The following is a 19,396-nucleotide window of genomic DNA, read 5'->3' on the forward strand; positions in this document are numbered from 1 at the left end:
AATTCTTTCACTCCCTCCCATCTCCCTCAGCTGTTCATGTTCTTGGCCAACAATTTTCTTTCTGCCATGAATCCTCCTCTTCACATCACCTTCTTCTGGCTAATTCAACTGTTCCTCCAAGTCTCAACTGAAGCATAAGTTTCTCAGGAAGAACTCCTCTAGCCCACTGAAGAGCATAAATTCCTTAGTACATGCCTGAACACCACCCTGCATTCCCCCATTACAACACATTTCCCAGTTTATTATCGTTATTTATTTACCACCTGTTTCCTCACTATATATAAATTCCATGAGAAAAATGATGATAGTTATCTTCCCACTGAAGTTTACCCAAGACCCACCTTCACACTTAATACAAGGTAGGCATTCAAAAAATAATGAACAAATAATAAATATGGCAAATTGTACATCCTAAGGCTTTCTTGCCTTTTAATAAATAAACATAGAAAAGACTTATATAATCAACAGATTATACTGAGGGAATGTGTAAGCATAAATCCTATGGCCTAGCACTCTAGAAAGTGGATGGTTGTGGAGGGCTACTGAGATACAGATCCCCCATCTGTGTTCTCACAACGAGAGTTGGATGTTTATTTGTTCTTCTTGTCTCTGCTTTCTCATATTGATCAGTGCAATATTTAGCTGACCCACATTAACCATTTTAAAGTCTTTGGACATCAAAGAGCTGGGCTTATGTACAAACACTTTTTGCCTAAATTGGTTCCAGATCATCATGCTTAAAAACAACCTATTTTAAGAAGAATCAACTATGAGTAATGTGAGAATTCAAGTGAGGAAATGAAGACTTAAGCTAAACAGAGAGGAGGGGATTTACAAGGATATCAAGGTAAGATGCATTAGTCTGCTACAAGACTTTTGTTTTTCTTCCTAATAAATATAATGGCAGCCTAATAACAAACATTTAAATGGTTCTAAGTACATCACTGAGGACACCAGTGCTATTCATCGCATTTACTTAACCACTGTCTGATCAGTTTCTGAAATAGGGAAGCTCTAATGGATTTAAATACGTGTACTTGAAAATCAGTTTTATGATTTCTGATCCTACTTTATTTCCCTTTACATTAAACTCTCATTCTCCACACTAAAGAAAATTCAATGAGCTAAGTAGTTATTGAATTGCTCATTTCCTCTCGATTTATCTGTGGGGTTTTTTTGTTTGTTTCCTTCATAGTGTGTCACTTCCCCCTTAAAGTATGTCTAGCTCTTTGATATTTCCCACCCCTAACACTTTTTGACCTCAAGACTTAAACAATTGATGATGCTTACCGAAAATCAATGTCCATGAACGCCATCCTGTCCCTTACCTCCCATTAAAACCTCAAGTTGTACACTGTTGCAACTTCCTATAACCTGACCTGTAAGCATGTAGGCACCATTGTAATTAAGTAATTGCTCTTGGAATGTTATTTTTTCCCATCAGACTAAAAGCACTATGAGTAAAAGGAAAATTATAAATGCTGGTCAAGCAACCTTAGTTGTTCTAAAGAATACATGTGCATAATTCCATAAAAATAATTAGGCAAACACCGCATGTTTTCACTCATAAGTGGGAGTTGAACAATGAGAATACATGGACACAGGGAGGAGAACATCACACAATGGGGCCTGTCAGGTGGTCGGGGGGCTAGGGGAGGGACAGCATTAGGAGAAATACTGTAGTGTAGTATTCTGATGTAGGAGAAATACTACATCATAATGTAGATGATGGGTTGATGGGTGCAGCAAACCACCATGGCACGGTGTATACCTCTGTAACAAACCTGCACGTTCTGCACATGTACCCCAGCACTTAAAGTATAATAAAAAATGAAATAAAATAAATAATTAGGCAAATCCTTGGCCATGTTGAGAGACAGATCAAATTGATTGCTTCTGCCTTTTAACTTTTACTGACAAAACAGAAGACAATCCTCAAGATTTAGAATTAGATTTGACTAATTAAAAGACAAAAGTCTTATCCCCATAGGTAAAGTAGCCATTTCTGTTTTCTTCCTAACATTCTTGATCTTGTAATTCATATAAAATTATTTCAGGAGCCTCTTATTTGCACTTCCAGAAAGAGTTCATTTTGGCCTCAAACTATTATGTTTGCAAGATTAATTTTCTTAGTATAACACTTTATTGTGTCAGAGCATTGTTCATTTTTTCAAATATACATATTGCCAACATTATAAAATTAAAATATTTTACCAGATATGGAAGGTCTTTCACAATCTAACTCAATCCTATTATCCACCCTTGCTTTGAACCATTCTGAAGATCTTTCTACTCTAATCAAATTTATTTGCTTCCTGCGCCTTCACACCTATTTGCACAAATTCTTCATTGATTTTTATCTTATTTTGTCACATATATTGAATACCAGCCTTTACTTCAATTGATTCAAGTCCTACCCCATCCTTCAGGAGTGCCCAGTTAAAATCCATATATCCTAAAAAGTATATTTTAGAATATTCAGCCTGAAATAAACTCTTCATCTTTTCAGTTTTAAAAAACTTTTGTGGCTTAAACATAAAAGTTTATTTCTTGCTCAGAAAACAGTATTAAGCCAGTTTACTGGTCATCAAGGTCAGCAAATCCAAGTGACCCAGGAGACAAAGAGTCAGTGTTCTTCAGTGCGTGGCCTTTAAGGTGGCCTTGGCGGTGGTCTGCATTCCAGCTCACCAGAGGGGACAGAGGGTGGATAGGCACTAATAAGAGAGCTAGCCAGAATTTTTGATGGAGAATATCACATTTACTCACAATTCTATTCGTGAGAACTCAGGCACATGCCATTTCTAACTTTATGGGAAATTGAAAATGTCATCTAGTCATGTGGCCAGAAAGAAGAGGAAATGGACATTTCCTGGCAGCTGCCAGAGGTAGAGTGCAAGGTGTTTATTCATATACTTGGGACATTTCTCCTTTAATTGCGATTTGTATCATTTTTACTACTTACCATTTTACACATGTATTTCTTACTTGCTTCAACCCACAGTTCTTTACAAATATCAGAGATCTTCAACAAGATTTTCCTAGATCCTGGCTTGTAGTCAGTTCCTTACTAAATTCACTCACAGGGACTTCTAAGTGAAGATATTTTGAGATATGGTAAAGAGCGAGAACCATACATTTTAGGCACCAGATGTAAGGGGACAGAGTTGCCATGATGTAAAAAGTTGAAGAGAGACAATTATGTTCTCAGCCAAACAGAGGGCTTATCAACTCCAGCAAGGAGGTGGGATCTAAGAGAGGAGGTAGGCAGAGCTACACTGTTATTCTTTTGAAGCATTCAAGCTGTCTCATTTATCAAGAAAAATAACATTATTACCTCTAAGAAACATCCTATTTTAAGAAAAATGGTGTATTCTCAGAGACCAGTGCACATCATCAGCTTGAACAGGTGCATGAATTGAGGCCACCTGATAGAGGAAGTAGTTGAGACTGGTAGGAATGTAATTGATGGTGATCAGTTATTTATTTTGAGCTGAGGTTTGTTCTGATTAGGGATGCCTGACCATGTAGAGCCAGACTGAGAATCAAGAAAGAACCACTAGATTTAAACAGGAAACTGAGGATGCGCCCAGCAGGAAGCATTAAAAAATGATTTAAAAGGCAAGGTGGGCCTAAATGAAATCTGATGGGTGATAATCTGTGGTAATCCAAGTATACATTACGGTTGATTTCAGGAGAAATTGGGAAATAATTAGTAAAATCTTAAAAATGGATGTGTGTTCAGAGCTAAGATGCCCTTTGATACGGTTTGGCTCTGTGTCCCCACCCAAATCTCATGTTGAATTGTAATCCCCATGTGTCGAGGGAGGGACCTGGTGGGAGGTGACTGGATCATGGGGGCTGTTTCCTCCGTGCTGTTCTCATGATGGTGAGTGAGTTCTCCTGAGATCTGATGGTTTAAAAGTGTGTGGCAGTTCTTCATTCATTCTCTCTCTCTCTCCCCTGCTCTGCCACAATAAGACGTGCTTACTTCCCCTTCACCTTCTGCCATGATTTTAAGTTTCCTAAGGCCTCCCAGTCATGCTTTCTGTTAAGCCTACAGACTGTAAGTCAATTAAACCTCTTTTCTTTATAAACGACCTAGTCTCAGGTAGTTCTTTATAGCAGTGTGAAAACGGACTAATATACCCTTCAAAAATGTTGGAAAAGACAGTGCCAAGAGCTGGTTGGGTGGCAGGTATAAGTTCCAAGATCCACAAGGGGAAACTGCTGCAGATAGCAAACTAATGGAAATAACTCTCCCCTCCATATACAATCAATTTTGTGTTGTTGATTCCATCTCTAGAACTGGCCCATCGCCATGGCACAAGTCCAGTCTACACCACTATCTGCTTTCACCTGGAATATTAAATATCCTTCTTATTGGTCTTTCCATATTTACTCTCAATTCCAATTGACTTTCCATACTGCAACTAGAATGATCTTTAAAATTGCTGTATTTTTATGGATTACTCATACAGTAGATGCTAATAAAGAACTTGGGGCCGAGCATGGTGACTCATGCCTATAATCCCAGCACTTTGAGAGGCCGAGGCTGGAGGATCACTAGGTCAGGAGTTTGAGACCAGCCTGGCCAACATGGTGAAACCGTGTCACTATTAAAAAAAAAAAAAAAAATTTTTATATATATATATACACATACACAAAATTAGCTGGGCGTGGTGGCAAGTGCCTATAATCCCAGCTACTCAGGAGGCTGAGGCAGGAGAATTGTTTGAACCTGGGAGGCGGAGGCTGCAGTGAGCCGAGATCATGCCATTGCACTCCAGCCTGGACAACAGGGCGAGATTCTGTAAAAAAAAAAAAAAAAAAAAAAAAAACTTGGATGTAGGCAATCTGCTTGGGAAGGGATCACAGGATGCACAGGTGAGGGAGTGTGGGAAATGAATCAGGAAGTGGCAACAGGCCCAGAATGGGATACTACAATGAGCAATGGAGCTCAGTTCCAGTGGGCACTGTCTGAGAAACCATGCAGAACACATATAAGAATGGTCTTGGCCAGGTGCAGTGGCTCATGCCTGTAATCCCAGCACTTTGGGAGGCCGAGGTGGATCACCTGAGGTCAGGATTTCGAGACCAGCCAGACCAACATGGTGAAACCCCATCTCTACTAAAAATACAAAAATCAGCAAGGTGTGGTGGCACTCGCCTGTAATCCCAGCTACTTGGGAGGCTGAGGCAAGAGAATCGCTTGAACCCAGGAGGCGGAGGTTACAGTGAGCCGAGATTGCGCCATTGCACCCCAGCCTGGTCAACAAGAGCAAAACTCTGTCTCAAAAAAAATAAAAATAAAAAAAATAGAATGGTCTCACTGAGGAATGAGAGCACCATTATTTGTGGAGTTTTACTCTAGTGGACATTTAACCTTTAACAAGGGCAAGGAAGCCACTTGTGCCTATCCAGAGAGTTCATAAGACTTTGGGGGCCTTAATATTACCATGCATCCCCCCTCAAAAGTTCCCATTCTAGGTCTCAGAATCTTAAGAACCAAATATTATTAAGGAGAGATTCTGTTATAAAACTGAGCTCCCTAATATCTTAAAGTAATAGATTATAATAAAGTATTAGGACTCTGAGAATAATGAAGTGTTAGGACCCTGATTTTTGCATAAGAGACCTACCAGACTGTGCATTCCATCTTCTTTTACATTTTCATCTCCTGTTATATTTTTTTAATACAGTCTGTCCTGTGGCTACAGAACATTTTCCAGTTCTTAAAGTGTGCCCTGAATGATAGTTATGGATCTGAGCCTGTTATTTTCTTTCATCAAGGATTCTAGGGATGTGAACAAATGCCAGATGACTCCACAACCCATATAATTAGCATTGCTCCCATATGTGTTCAAGTATAAAAGTTGTTGCATAAGTTAATGGTTCAGCTTCAATCTTTACCTCAGCCCAATTCACCACAGGGGAGACTGAGTAAATATGATGCTGCAAGCTCCAGGGATTATCACTACCCCCACTTGCCATCACCAGCAATAGTTTTTTGTTGCTATATGACCAGTGAGTTCTCCAATTGGAACCCCATTCTTAGAATCTGCTTTTTAATATAACTTCTGGTATTATCCCTCTTAGTTTGAGTTCCTTAAATAGAAAATCCTGAGATAAGGACTTCGTGCAGGTAGTTTATTTAGGATATGATCCAAGAAGCACAAGTGAAACAGTAGAGGAAGTAGGCCAGAGAAATGGAAAAGCTAATAAACAGGTGAGTCTGATCACAACAGAAGCTTAATCCCCCTAGGGCATTCTGAAGGACCATGTCAAAATTTCTCAGAATTTTCCCACTGAAGGAAGAAAAATTCTACTAACTCATTTTTTGCTGAAAACCGATGGTCATGACTTCAAATGCCTAATACTTGCTATAGCTCGCGTGACAGCTGAGCAAGATGTGCCGGCACCAAAAGAAAACTCTCGGGTAGGAAGGCTGAGGGATGAGGGTGCTTGAAATTGGAAGTGGCCGGTGAGCCTGGAAATAGTTCATCTCAGCTGCATGTGAGCTTAGAGCTGGACAGAGACAGCACCTGCCTCACTGACCATGCTTCTTCTCACCTTAAAATTATTGAAAGATTTCTTATTGCCAAGCCCTAAACCGTTTTTACAAGCAATAACTCCCCCTATCCCTGAGCCCCCTAGGTCTCTGCCCTTTAGTCATGCTGGTCTATTTTCTGTTCATCAAACATACTCAGGCAATATCAGTGCCCGTCCTTGCATTACTCTGGCTAAAACACACTAGCCCTTATCTTTACTTTGGCTGTATCCGACACATACGTCAGGTTTCTTGAATATCATTTCTCCAGAGATTGCTGTCCTGAAACGTCAGGTAAGGCGAGCTCCTACTGTGCTGCGCTCCCACAACATCCTGCATGTCCACACTTTTAACACTCTTTATCCTTACTGTTCCACAGTCAATGTCTGATCTGATCTTGTCCACTCGATTGTAAATTCCATGAGAAAAGTCTTATTTGTCTTGCTTCTCTAACATCTAGCCAAAGTATCACACAGTAACCTCTTAACTAATATGTATTGATGGATGGATGGATGGATGGATGGATGGATGGATGGAGAAGGAAGGAAGAAGGAAGGAAGGAAGGAAGGAAGGAAGGAAGGAAGGAAGGAACAACTTAGAGCTAAAGTATAAGATTAGAGAACAATTGGCAGAGCTATTTTGATCTGAAATATTGAGCTAGTGGTTAGGGATTGATTTTAAAACCAGAGGTCAGACTCAGACAACAGGAAACAGAAAGAGGTCCAGATGTGAAAATAGAAGACAGCCAGACTTGGGGCAGGCAGCATGCATTCCAGCAACCACCAGCCAATAGGTGCAACTGCTCATTACAATTTCTCTGCAGGGAAGACAATATTAACATGCCATTAACACACGCAAGCACATTTTATCTTCCCATTTGCTACAACATTAATTCAACAGATGCCCTTGGAGGGCCTGTCTGAAAGAGTCAAAGTTATTTGAGGAAACTTGTTAAGTTTGCAGTTCTCAAAGAGTTCACAGTTTCATAACACAGAACTCAACCATTTTATTACATAATTTGGATATGAAGAAAATAAGCAGTATTAGGACATAACTGCCTTTGTAATAATTCAACATAATTATGGTATTTGTTATTTTTACCTATCTCTTTTTTGTAATAGAATTATGATAAATACATTAAAGAATTATTAGTAGACTAAGATGTATATTTGAATTTGTCATAGCACTTACAGACTGTAAATTTAAAAGTTTATGTAATTTTGACAGACAAGATAAACAAAACACTGTTTCTGATTCTTTTTAAAATACTGTAGAAGGAAGTACAAATGAAATCCTTAGTACAATAGTTGCTTCTGCAACTTTGCGCTTTATCAAGCATTCAGTGCCCTAGGTGAGTAACACCTATTTTGGTTGCCTTCCCCTTTTCAGGCTACTCTTTTAGTAGCAAATTCTTATGGCTTGAGTATTTATAAAGCCAGAAACATGATTATTTAGAAGAACCAAGATTGATGGAACTGCAGAAAGGTTATAATCTGTTTAATAGATATTCAATTAAGTAAGCAAATGCATAGAAAAGAACCCAATATAAAAAACTGTGCAGCAGGATTAACTTTCCATCCTTCCTCACACGTGTACTGGTGAACACTCAGCTGAGACTGGTTACTGCAGAGACTGTCATGGCTCCTGTCTAGATCCATTTTTGTTGCCTTCCTGACCCTGAGGCTCCAACCCAAGGTGTACACAGGTGCAACTCCCTGCCAAAGCTGATATGATCATTATTGACCATTCTGATAGATTGTTGCTGTCACCAGTTGCATATCTGTTGTGCTGTTATTTCTACTTCTGTCTAGTTATTACAACAAATCAGGATGTATTAATGTAAAGAAAGTGTAGGAAAGAGTATATACTTTGGCAACACAGAGATCAGGACCCAAATCCTTGACCAGATACACATTTGCTCAATTATCTTTCTAATTTATTTGAACTTTAGTTCCTCACCTGGAAAGTGGGGAGGAATATAGGAGAAACACCCTTATTTCAACACAATGGGCCTTCACGCATGTCCTGAACCTTCACTATGCTTTCATGCAGGAAACATAAAACATACTTCTCCTTATGAATGCTCACATCTGCTGTGAATTAGTTCTGATTTGAGTCTGTGGTGTAGAAAAACTGATTCTCATGGGAATAAAAAATATATTTCAGAAAACCCAATCTTATATTTTATAGATAGAAAATATATAAGTAATATGGGAAGAAATTGAAACAGAGCAGAGTATCTATTGATTCTTTCCTGGGGGGAAATATATCTACAAAGATAATTGGGCCAAATAGTATAGGAAGGATTTAGAAGCATCAATCAGGACAGAATCTCAACAATTTTCATTACACACTTCTCTCTTTCCAATTTTGTGTGTGTCTCAGTCTGCTTAGGCTGCTATGATGAACTACTATAAACTGAGTGGCTTATAAATAATAGAAATACATTTCTCACAGCTCTAAAGGGTGGGAAGTCCAAGATCAAGGTAAATTCAGTGTCTGGAGAGGACAAGGCAGCTCTCTGAGGCCTCTTTTACAAGGAAACTAATCCCATTCATGTGGGTTCCAGCTTCATAATCTAATTACCTCCCAAAGGCTCCATCTCTTAATATCATCACATTTGTAATTAGATTTCAACATATGAATGGGAGTACAGGGGCACAACATTCAGATCATAGCAGTGTATTTCAGAACACATATGTTAGTGAATAAAGAAAATGAATCACAGCTGAGGTCTTGCCAATATGAGATCAACAACACTCCTCCCCTTTGCCAGAGCACATCTTATGGTGCAGTGTGCAGGGCAATTTGCAGCTGTCCTCAACTTGGGGACTGGAAACTGAGTCTAATGCAACTATACCACTACCTAGTTCTGGGCCTTTGGAGAGGTGGTAGTATTGGTTTGAAATGGTGGACCCCAAAAGATCTGTGTACACAGTACCTCAGATTGTGATGTTATTTGGGAAAAGGTTTTTTTTTTGGAAATGTGACTCAGTTAAGAATCATTCTAAGCAAACTATCGCAAGGACAAAAAACCAAACATCACATGTTCTCACTCATAGGTGGGAATTGAACAATGAGAACACATGGACACAGGAAGGGGGACATCACACCCCGAGGCCTGTTGTGGGGTGGGGGCAGGGGGAGGGATAGCATTAGGAGATATACCTAATGACGAGTTAATGGGTGCAGCACACCCACATGGCACATGTATACATTTGTAACAAACCTGCACTTTGTGCACATGTACCCTAAAACTTAAAGTATAATAATAAAAAAAATTAATTAATTAAAAAAAGAATATCATAATGAGATCTTCCTGAATTTAGGGTGGGTTCTAAATTCAATGACATGTGTCCTTATAAAAGACAGAGGAGGAGACATCTTAGAGAAACACTGGGAAGAAGGCCATAGAAAGACAGAGGCAGAGACTGATGTGGTACAGCCCTAAGCCAAGCAAAGACCAGAGCCATGAAAAGCTGGAAGAGGCAAGGAAGGACTCTTTCCTGCAGCCTTCATCTTGATCTCTTGACAACATCTTGATCTTAGACTTCTGGCCTAAGGAGAACTATGAGAGAATAAATTTCTGTGGTTTTAAGTCATCATGTATGGGGGTAATTGCTTATGGTAGCCCTAGGAAGCCAATACAGTGGGACTCAGTTTCCTCACATATGAAATAATAGTGTTGGAGTACATGATCTCCAAAGGGTCTTCTAACTTGGATTCATTGACTATGATTAGCTGGCATATAGGAAGGCTGAAAAAAAAAATCCTGAGGCTAGAGGGAGGTTATTAAGGAATCTGAGAGATTCTCATTCCTTTGCCAACCTCCATTTGCATATAATCTCACCACTCTGAGTGTATGCAAAGTCCAACTCAGAAATAAAACAAGTTTAAAGGCAGAAAAAATATCAATCTTGTCGTGATGCAGGATGCACATCTATAAATATCACAAGGCATTTCCTAGCTCAGAAAATGTATTCTAAGGCCTGCCGCTTAACACTTTATGGTTGTAGTGAAAATGAGTTTAATCTGGTATTTTCCCTTTAGTTAAGTGATCACTTAAAATTCATTTAATCATTCAAATAGCATTTATGGAACATTTACTCTGGCAGCATATTGTAGGATGTGCTGGAGATACAGAAATAATCAATGACAGCTGTGCCCTCCAAAAGCATAGAGTTTAGAGGGGGCAACAGGCAAGTAAACCAAATGTTTTCTTTGTAATAAGAGTGGTAACTTCTATTTTAGAGGTATTCTCAGAAAGACATGGAACATAAGGGATGGGCATTTAATTCAACACACAAGAATCAGGAACAGCTTCTTCGATGAGGGGATATATGAAGTATCCTAAAAGATAAGTAGATGTAACCAGAAAAATAATTACAATGAAGTGCAATTACATGGAATGATACTGAGACCCAGACGTTAGTGAGCTAAGCCGGGGCATAGTGTGCATGCGGTGGTGTGGTGGGAAATAGAGATAGGCAAAGATTATCACATAATAATTAGATGTGTCTCAGCTGAGTTAAGGCAATGGGATAGGCAGGAAGAAGAAAGTTGACAGAACCTGGTGACTGAGTCTGGTTGGAAATAAAGAAAACAGAAGAATAGCTGTTGCTGACATGGCAACTAGTAGGACTAGTAGGATATGGTGACTAGTAGCATCATTCCCTACAAGGCTGGAACAGGTTGGGCAGAGGATATGGGACGTGGGGAGTTCAGGCTACAGGTACTTGCAGGGTATCTTCATTCAGTTGTCAGTAGTGAGATAAATCTAGAGTAATAAATTTGAATTAAATATTGACTGTTCCATCATCAGTGGGTGAGATTTCTCAGGCAGAGTATATAGAGTTAAAGAACCAACAAAGTAATTCTAGGGAACATTAGCACTTGAGGAGCAAGCTGCGGGAGGAAAGTCCGTGAGTGAAAGAGAAGGTGCTGATATACACGAAGGAGCAACACCAGAAGTGTGTTGACTCGTAAGTCACTAGAGGAGGCAATTCACAAGAAAGAAGATTCCAGCAGCATCAGATACTCTGAAAGATAAAATAAGAAAGAAGGAAAGGCGTCCATTAGATATGGCAATTTAAAGATTGGCAAACACAGAATGAATAGTTTTAGCAGAGACGTGGCAAAAAAAGAAATATCCAGATTACATAGTGATTCAGTGAAAAAATAGCCCAGGAAGCATGGCACATGCTTGGCAGAAGTGTGGCTCTAAAGAGAAAGAAGCATAGTGGGATTTGCAGACAGACGATGTCAAGAGTCAGGAAGAAAATAAGAGTAGGGACAATATCCTTGAGTATTAAAGAGCAGTTGATGTTAAGAAAGCAGGTTAAATCCAGGTGTGGTGGCTCACACCTGTAATTCAAGCACTTTGGGAGGCTGAGGTGGGTGGATCACCTGATGTCACGAGTTTGAGACCAGGCTGGCCAACATGGAAAAACTCCGTCTCTACTAAAAATACAAAAATTAGTCAGGCGTGGTGGCACACACCTATAATCCCAGCTACTCAGGAGGCTGAGACAGGAAAATCGCTTAAACCCAGGAGGCAGAGTTTGCAGTGAGCCGAGATTGTGCCACTGCACTCCAGCCTGAGTGACAGAGTGAGACTCCATCTCAGAAAAAAAAAAAAAAAAAAAAACAGAATGCAGGTTAAGATCTAGGCAGGGAAAGAGGCACCTTCCAATAAAACAGAGAATGAGGGAACAGTGGCCGGAGATTAAGTTTTATTTCTAAGCATTGTAATAATGCATACTGTGAGGAGGAAGCTCTTGCTGTGCCTTGGTTTCCTTCTTTGAAAAAAGGAATAATAATAGTATCTATCTCACAGTTTTTAGTGAAAATTAAGTTAGAGAATACAAATAGACATTTCTCAAATAAGTCATACAAATGGCCAACAGACATATTAAAAAATGCTCAGCACCACTGGTCATCAGGGAAATGCAAATCAAACCCACAATAAGACATCATCTTACGCCAGTTAGGCTATTATCAAAAAGAAAAAAAGTAACAGATGCTGGCAAGGATGCAAAGAAGAGAATGTAAATCAGTAAACCCATTTTGGAACACAGTATGTGAGTTCCTCAGGGAACTAAAAGTGGAACTATCATATGATCCAGCAATCCCACTACTGGGTATTTCACCAACAGAAAGTAAATTAGTGAAGGGATACCTGCACCCCCACATTTATGGCAGCACTACTCACAATAGCCAAGATATAGAGTAAACCTAAGTGTCCATCAACAGATGAATGGAAAGAAAATTTGGCACATATACACAATGGAGTACTATTCAGCCATAAAAAAAAGGAAATCCTGTCATTTGCATCAACATGGATGTAACTGGAGGTCGTTATGTTAAGTGAAATAAGCCAGGCTCAGAAAGATAAAGACAAATATCATATATTCTCACTCATATGTGGGAGCTAAAAATGTAGAACTCATGGAGGTAGTGGGTAGAATGATGCTTACCAGAGACTGGGAAGGGAAATGGAAGGGGAGATGGAGAGAAGCTGGTTAACAGGTACAAAGATACAGTTAGATTAAAAAAATAAGTTCCAGTATTACATGGAACAACGGGGTGAATATGGTTAACAGTAATGTTTTGTTTTGTTCAAAGTAGCTAGAAGAAAAGATTTGGGATGTTCTCAACACAAAGAAATGATAAATGTTTGAGGTGATGCATATCCCAGTTACCCCGATTTGATCATTACACATCGTAAGCTTGTATCAAAATATCACATATACACCATAAACATGTACACATATTATGTACTAATGATTTTTTATAATGACAGGTTACATGGAATATAGTACAATTGTGCTTAGCACATATTAAGTTTTCACATTTTTACTATCATTTATTATTGCTATTATTATTTTCTTAATAGCAGGAGAAAGAGTATGAGTAGTAGTTTTTTTCTGGGAGTGTGTTTTTTGAGGACGATGCAGCAGCCAGACCGAATGATGAATCTTCAATGGCAACTAGGAAAATAAGAAAGTCATCTGTCCTCAAAAAACACTAAAGAATCAACTGGAAACCTGTCATCCCAGTAGGTGACTGGAGGTCATACATTTGTGATTTTCTAAATTGGAGAAAAGTAAGGTATGGAAGGAAACGGGTTGGGATGATCTAGAGCTGGAACGAGGCAGAGTGAACACAGAAGGAACAAAAGCAAACAAGCTCAGAGGCTGGCAAAAGAGTTTTTAGTTCATGAACCATTAGTCACCCAGGTGGTGGAGGAGTAAATTAGGCTCCAGGTAGGTCTGGGATGAATTTGAATTTTTAAAGGATTCTGAATGTATATCTTTCAGAAAAACAGATAAAGTAATAAACAAAGATATCTTGAAACCTAAGATTTTAAGATTAGATAAAAACTGCAGAGGTGTAGTTATGAAATTGTCGTTAAGGCAAAGGGAAAACAAAGCACACTGAAGCTAAAAGTAGGGGCTGTGAGGCTGTTTCCTATGGATCAGGTGTTCTCCATGCTAGATGCACATTTGAAACCAACATCCATTTTCCACTTCCAGAGTATCTGCTTTAATTGTTTTGGGGATGGGATCCAGCTATTGGTGTATTTGGAACTTTCCCTAGGTTGATTCTCATTTGCTGTTAGAGTTGCAAAGCATTGTAATAAACACAGCCTGGAAAAGCAAAATTAATTCTGGCTAAATCATTATGCCAATTGTTGATGGTGATGATGACAGTAATAACAATAACATAATTACAGTAGTAATAGAGCAGCAGTAGTAGTAGCTGACACTGAACTTATACTGATATTCCAGGCACTCTAAACAGTTTAAAATCCATTTTGATGTAATCCCTATTTTGCAGGTTGGAAAATTGAGCCACAAAGACAATCATTAACTTTCCCAAGGTCATAGACCTAAGTTAGTGGAGAGCATGAACTTGGGCATTGTACTTAAGAACTGTCATTCTTAACCATTATGCCACACTTTGACAACTTAACACTCAAAATTGCCACTCCTTAAAGACATCTTCAAGGCTAATGTGCAAGTTGGCATTAAAAAAATAGACCAGTTTTCTCAGGAAGCTAAAATGAGCTAAAGTGAGATATACATATAAATATACAGTCATGTGCCACGTAATGACGTTTTACATAATGATGGGCTGCATACAGAACAGTACCCCCATAAGATTATCATGGAGCTGAAAAATTCCTTTTCTAGGTTTAGGTATGCTTAGATACACAAATATTTACTATTGTGTTACAATTGCCTACAGTATCCAGTACAGTAACATGCTGTACAGGTTTGTAGCCTAGGAGCAGTAGGCTATATCATATAGCCTAGATGTGTAATAAGCTATACCATCTAGGTTTGTGTAAGTGCTCTCTATGAAACATTTCTCAGAACTCATCCCTGTCATTAAGCAGTACATGATTGTATAATACCAAGGCTGATCTACTAGTGTCTACTAGAAATAAAAATGAAGATTTAGTCTGTCTGATCTCAACCTATTCAATTAGTTGCTTTCTTTGAAAGAACACAGTTCACCCACATAAAATTAAATAGGCGAAAAAATAACCTTGTCAAATTATCATATAAAGATTGCACCAAGAGCTAAGATGTGACATCACGATTAAAAGGTACACACATCCCGAAGCCAACAGAATCTTCAGGGTTTCTGTGGATAATTTTTTTAATTGATTCTTCCATTTATGACTAAGGCCTCAAAAGCAATTGCAGCAAAAACAAAAACTGACAAGTGGGACCTAATAAAACTAAAGAGCTTCAGTCAGGCTCACGCCTGTAATCCCAGCACTTTGGGAGGCCGAGGTTGGCAGATCACAAGGTCAGGAGTTCGAGACCATCCTGGCCAACATGGTGAAACCCCGTCTCTACTAAAAATACAAAAATTAGCTGAGCCTGGTGGCGGGCATCTGTAGTTCCAGCTACTCAGGAGGCTGAGGCAGAAGAATCGCTTGAACCCAGTAGGCGAAAGTTGCAGTGAGCCAAGATTGTGCCACTGCACTCCAGCCTGGTGACAGAGTGAGACTCAGTCTAAAAACAACCACCACCACCAAACAAAACAAAACCAAACAAACTAAAGAGCTTCTGCACAGCAAAAGAAGCTATCAACAAAGTAAACAGACAACCTACAGAATGAGAACAAATATTCAGAAACTATTCACAAACTATGCATCTCACAAAGATCAAATATCCAGAATCTATAAGAAACTTAAATAATTTGACAAGCAATAAACCAATAACCCCATTAAAATATGAGCAAAAGATATGAACAGACACTTCTCAAAAGAAGTCATACAAGCAGCCAACATATGAAAAAATGCTCCACATCACTAATTATCAGAGAAATGCAAATCAAACCACAATGAGATACCATCTCTCACCACTCAGAATGGCTATTATTAAAAATTCAGGCTGGGCACGGTGGCTCGCGCCTATAATCCCAGCACTTTGGGAGGCCGAGGCAGGCAGATCACAACATCAGGAGTTCGAGACCAGCCTGGCCAATATGGTGAAACCCCATCTCTACTAAAAACACAAAAATTAGCCGGGTGTGGTGGCAGGTGCCTGTAATCCCAGCTACTCAGGAGTCTGAGGCAGAAGAATCGCTTGAACCCGAGAGGCAGAGGTTGCAGTGAGCTGAGATCGCACTACTGCACTCCAGCCTAGGTGACAGAGAAAGACTCCGTCTCAAAAAAAAAAAAAAAAAAATCAAATAATAGATGCTGTCCAGGCCGTGGAGAAAAGGGAATGTTTATACACTATTGGTGGGAATATAAATTAGTTTAGCCACTGTGAAAAGTGGTTTGGAAATGTCTCAAAGAACTTCAAACAGAACTACCATTTGACTCAGCAATTCCATTACTGGGTATACATCCAAAAGAAAACAAATCATTCTACCAAAAAGACACATGCACTTGCATGTTCTTCGCAGCCCTATTCACAATAGCAAAGACATGAATCAACCTAGGTGCCTGTATTAGTCCATTCTCACACTGCTGTAAGGACATACCTGAGACTGGGTAATTTATAAAGGAAAGAGGTTTAATTGACTCACAGTTCCAAATGTCTGGGGAGGCCTCAGAAAACTTAATATCATGGCAGAAGGGGAAGCAAACATGTCCTTCTTCACATGGTGGAAGGAAGGAGAAGAATGAGAGCTGAATGAAGGGGAAAGACCCTTATAAAACCACCAGATCTTATGAGAACTTGCTCACTATCATAAGAATAGCATGGGGGAAACTATCCCATGATTCAAGTACATCCCACCAAGTCCCTCCCACAACATGTGAGGATTATGGGAACTACAATTCAAGATGAGATTGGGTGAGGACACAGCCAAACCTTATCAGTGCCTATCAGTGGTGGACTGGATAAAACAAATGTGGTACATATACACCACAGAATACTATGAAGCCATAAAAAAAAAGAAATCATGTTCTTTGCAGTACCATGGATGCAACTGGAGGCCATCACTCCAAGCAAACTAATGCAGAAATAGAAAACCAAATACCACATGTTCTCACATATAAGGGGTAGTTAAACATTGAGTACCCATGGACAAAAACATGGGAATAATAGATACTGCAGACTACAGATGGGGAGGGAGAAAGGAAGGCACGGGTTGAAAAACTATCAGGTACTCTGCTGAGTACCTGGGAGATGGGGTCATTTGTACCTCAAACCTCAGCATCGTGCAATATACCCAGGTAACAAACCTGCACGTGTACCCCCTGAATCTAATATAAAAGTTGAAAAAAAAAAGTGATTCTTTCAAAACAGACCTCCCGAGGAAGGACTGTGAGTTAAGAGCCACAGAAATGCCTTTCTTTCTTATGTGTACAACACAAAGTGATTGGCACCTCAAGAAAAGCTCTCTCCATTTTACACCTGGGAGAGAAGAGGAGTCAGAATAAAATTAATTCAGAGAATTTCAGCTGCAGTCTGGTTCCTAAAAATAATAAGCACCTAAAGAACACCTGGGACCAAAGATATCCCCATCCACCAACACATTAAGCTCTTTTTTGTGAGTGTGCAATTTACTTTATTATTAAATATGAGGATTCATTAATGAAACTACAGAACCTATACTTAAATTACATTGAGTTTATATATATATATTTAGACATACCTGTATATGTATATATAGTATGTAATAATAGATATGATTAATGTATAATTATATAATTTATATATCATAGGTTTATACATATTTTCACACTGTATCTAATACATAGTACATAGCATATACTATATATAGTCTCAGTGAGTGAGTGGTAAAGATGTGCTAAATATACAGTGGTTAAACTCATGTAGTTAGCATAATTTCAGTGAAATTTTAACAATGTTATTATACTGTAGGAGTCAAGCCTTGGAGCTACAATGCCAAGGAGCAAGATTTTTTAAATGAAAACTTCGAAACCAGATCCACATTTAAAAATTGAAGAGTATCCAAACAGATGAATATGCATAAGAAATAACAGCGTATATGGTAATGAATATACAGCTACTTTTCTTGGTAGTTCTCATCCTTTAGCTTCTATTTCCATCATTATATTTACCTCATTCATACTCCAAACATATTTCCTTTCATAACTTTGGCTTATCTTTATCTTCAAAGAAATACATAATTGTTCATGACACATCAAATTCAGGAAAGTATACAGATTGAATCAAAAGAGATGAACTTTTATTAAGCATAAAGTCCTGCATCTAAGAATAGGGAGACAACCATGTATCTATTCTTAGCTGTCACAATAAAATATCTCATTGTCTAAACTAGGCAATTTCATAAAGTATATCTGAATTCACTAGAGGTTGAAAAAAAGAAATGATAATTCTCATGTTTCATGGCTAGGTTAGACCTTAAAAGTCAACTTGGTATTGCATCATTCAACTACAGTGCTTTCTATAGGTTGAAACAACCCTTTATTATCCAAAATAAAGCACTATTCAGAACGCTCACAATTTGTCTTGGTAATGAAGCTAATTGTGTCATCAGTTACAATCACATGGAATATGGTGATTTTAAGAAGTCTGATCAACAATTCAGTCCTTCACATTAAAATGAGACAAATTATGGAACACACAAATAAAATTTGTTTTCTCTTTTTGACGTCCAACCAGCTACTAATTAAACCATGATGCTGGCTGATTAAACATGTATATGAAAGTGTGTGGGCTTTCTTTTTTAATTTCAAAATAGTTACTAGTTTTTTAGATAAATAATTGTGCTGAATTGAAACCCCTATTGAATGATCTATTATTCATTGCTAAATTTACTTAAACTTAGAAACCTGTGTTTACATTTTCTTATAATCTTCCAAGGAGCCATTTCTCACCTAATTCTAGTATGTTTAACGCAACCTTATAAATAATACAATAAAATGGTAATACTAACCAAAATTTTTATAGGCCTGCAGATTGGCATAATTGATGCTCTCTTTATAGTCTGTTTCTGCACAACAGTCATCCACAATCTCATATGCAGACCCATTTATTAATTTATTTGATGAAGATTTATTCTACTAATTATGTTTTAGGCACACTGCTGAGCATTAAGAAAACAACATTCAACAAGATACACATGTTCCATATCCTCCTGGAGCTTAAATTCACAAACCTGCTGGTGTTAGAAGAATTTTCTCAGCAGTAGGACTAATTTGCTGAATTCACCAATTTACTGATTTGCCAAGAATATAGAGAAGTGCATTTTGCATTTAGTAAACTGAATATTCTTATTAAAGCTGTTAAAACATTGCTTTTAAATTAGTAACTATCTTGTTAAAGCTATTATAAATAACCTTTTGTTAAGTCAATAAATTTTGTAAATGTGGTGATTGGGCCATTTGAC

This window comes from Nomascus leucogenys, chromosome 4 (genome assembly GCF_006542625.1).
Source record: "Nomascus leucogenys isolate Asia chromosome 4, Asia_NLE_v1, whole genome shotgun sequence".
NCBI classification, from domain to species: Eukaryota; Metazoa; Chordata; class Mammalia; order Primates; family Hylobatidae; genus Nomascus; species Nomascus leucogenys.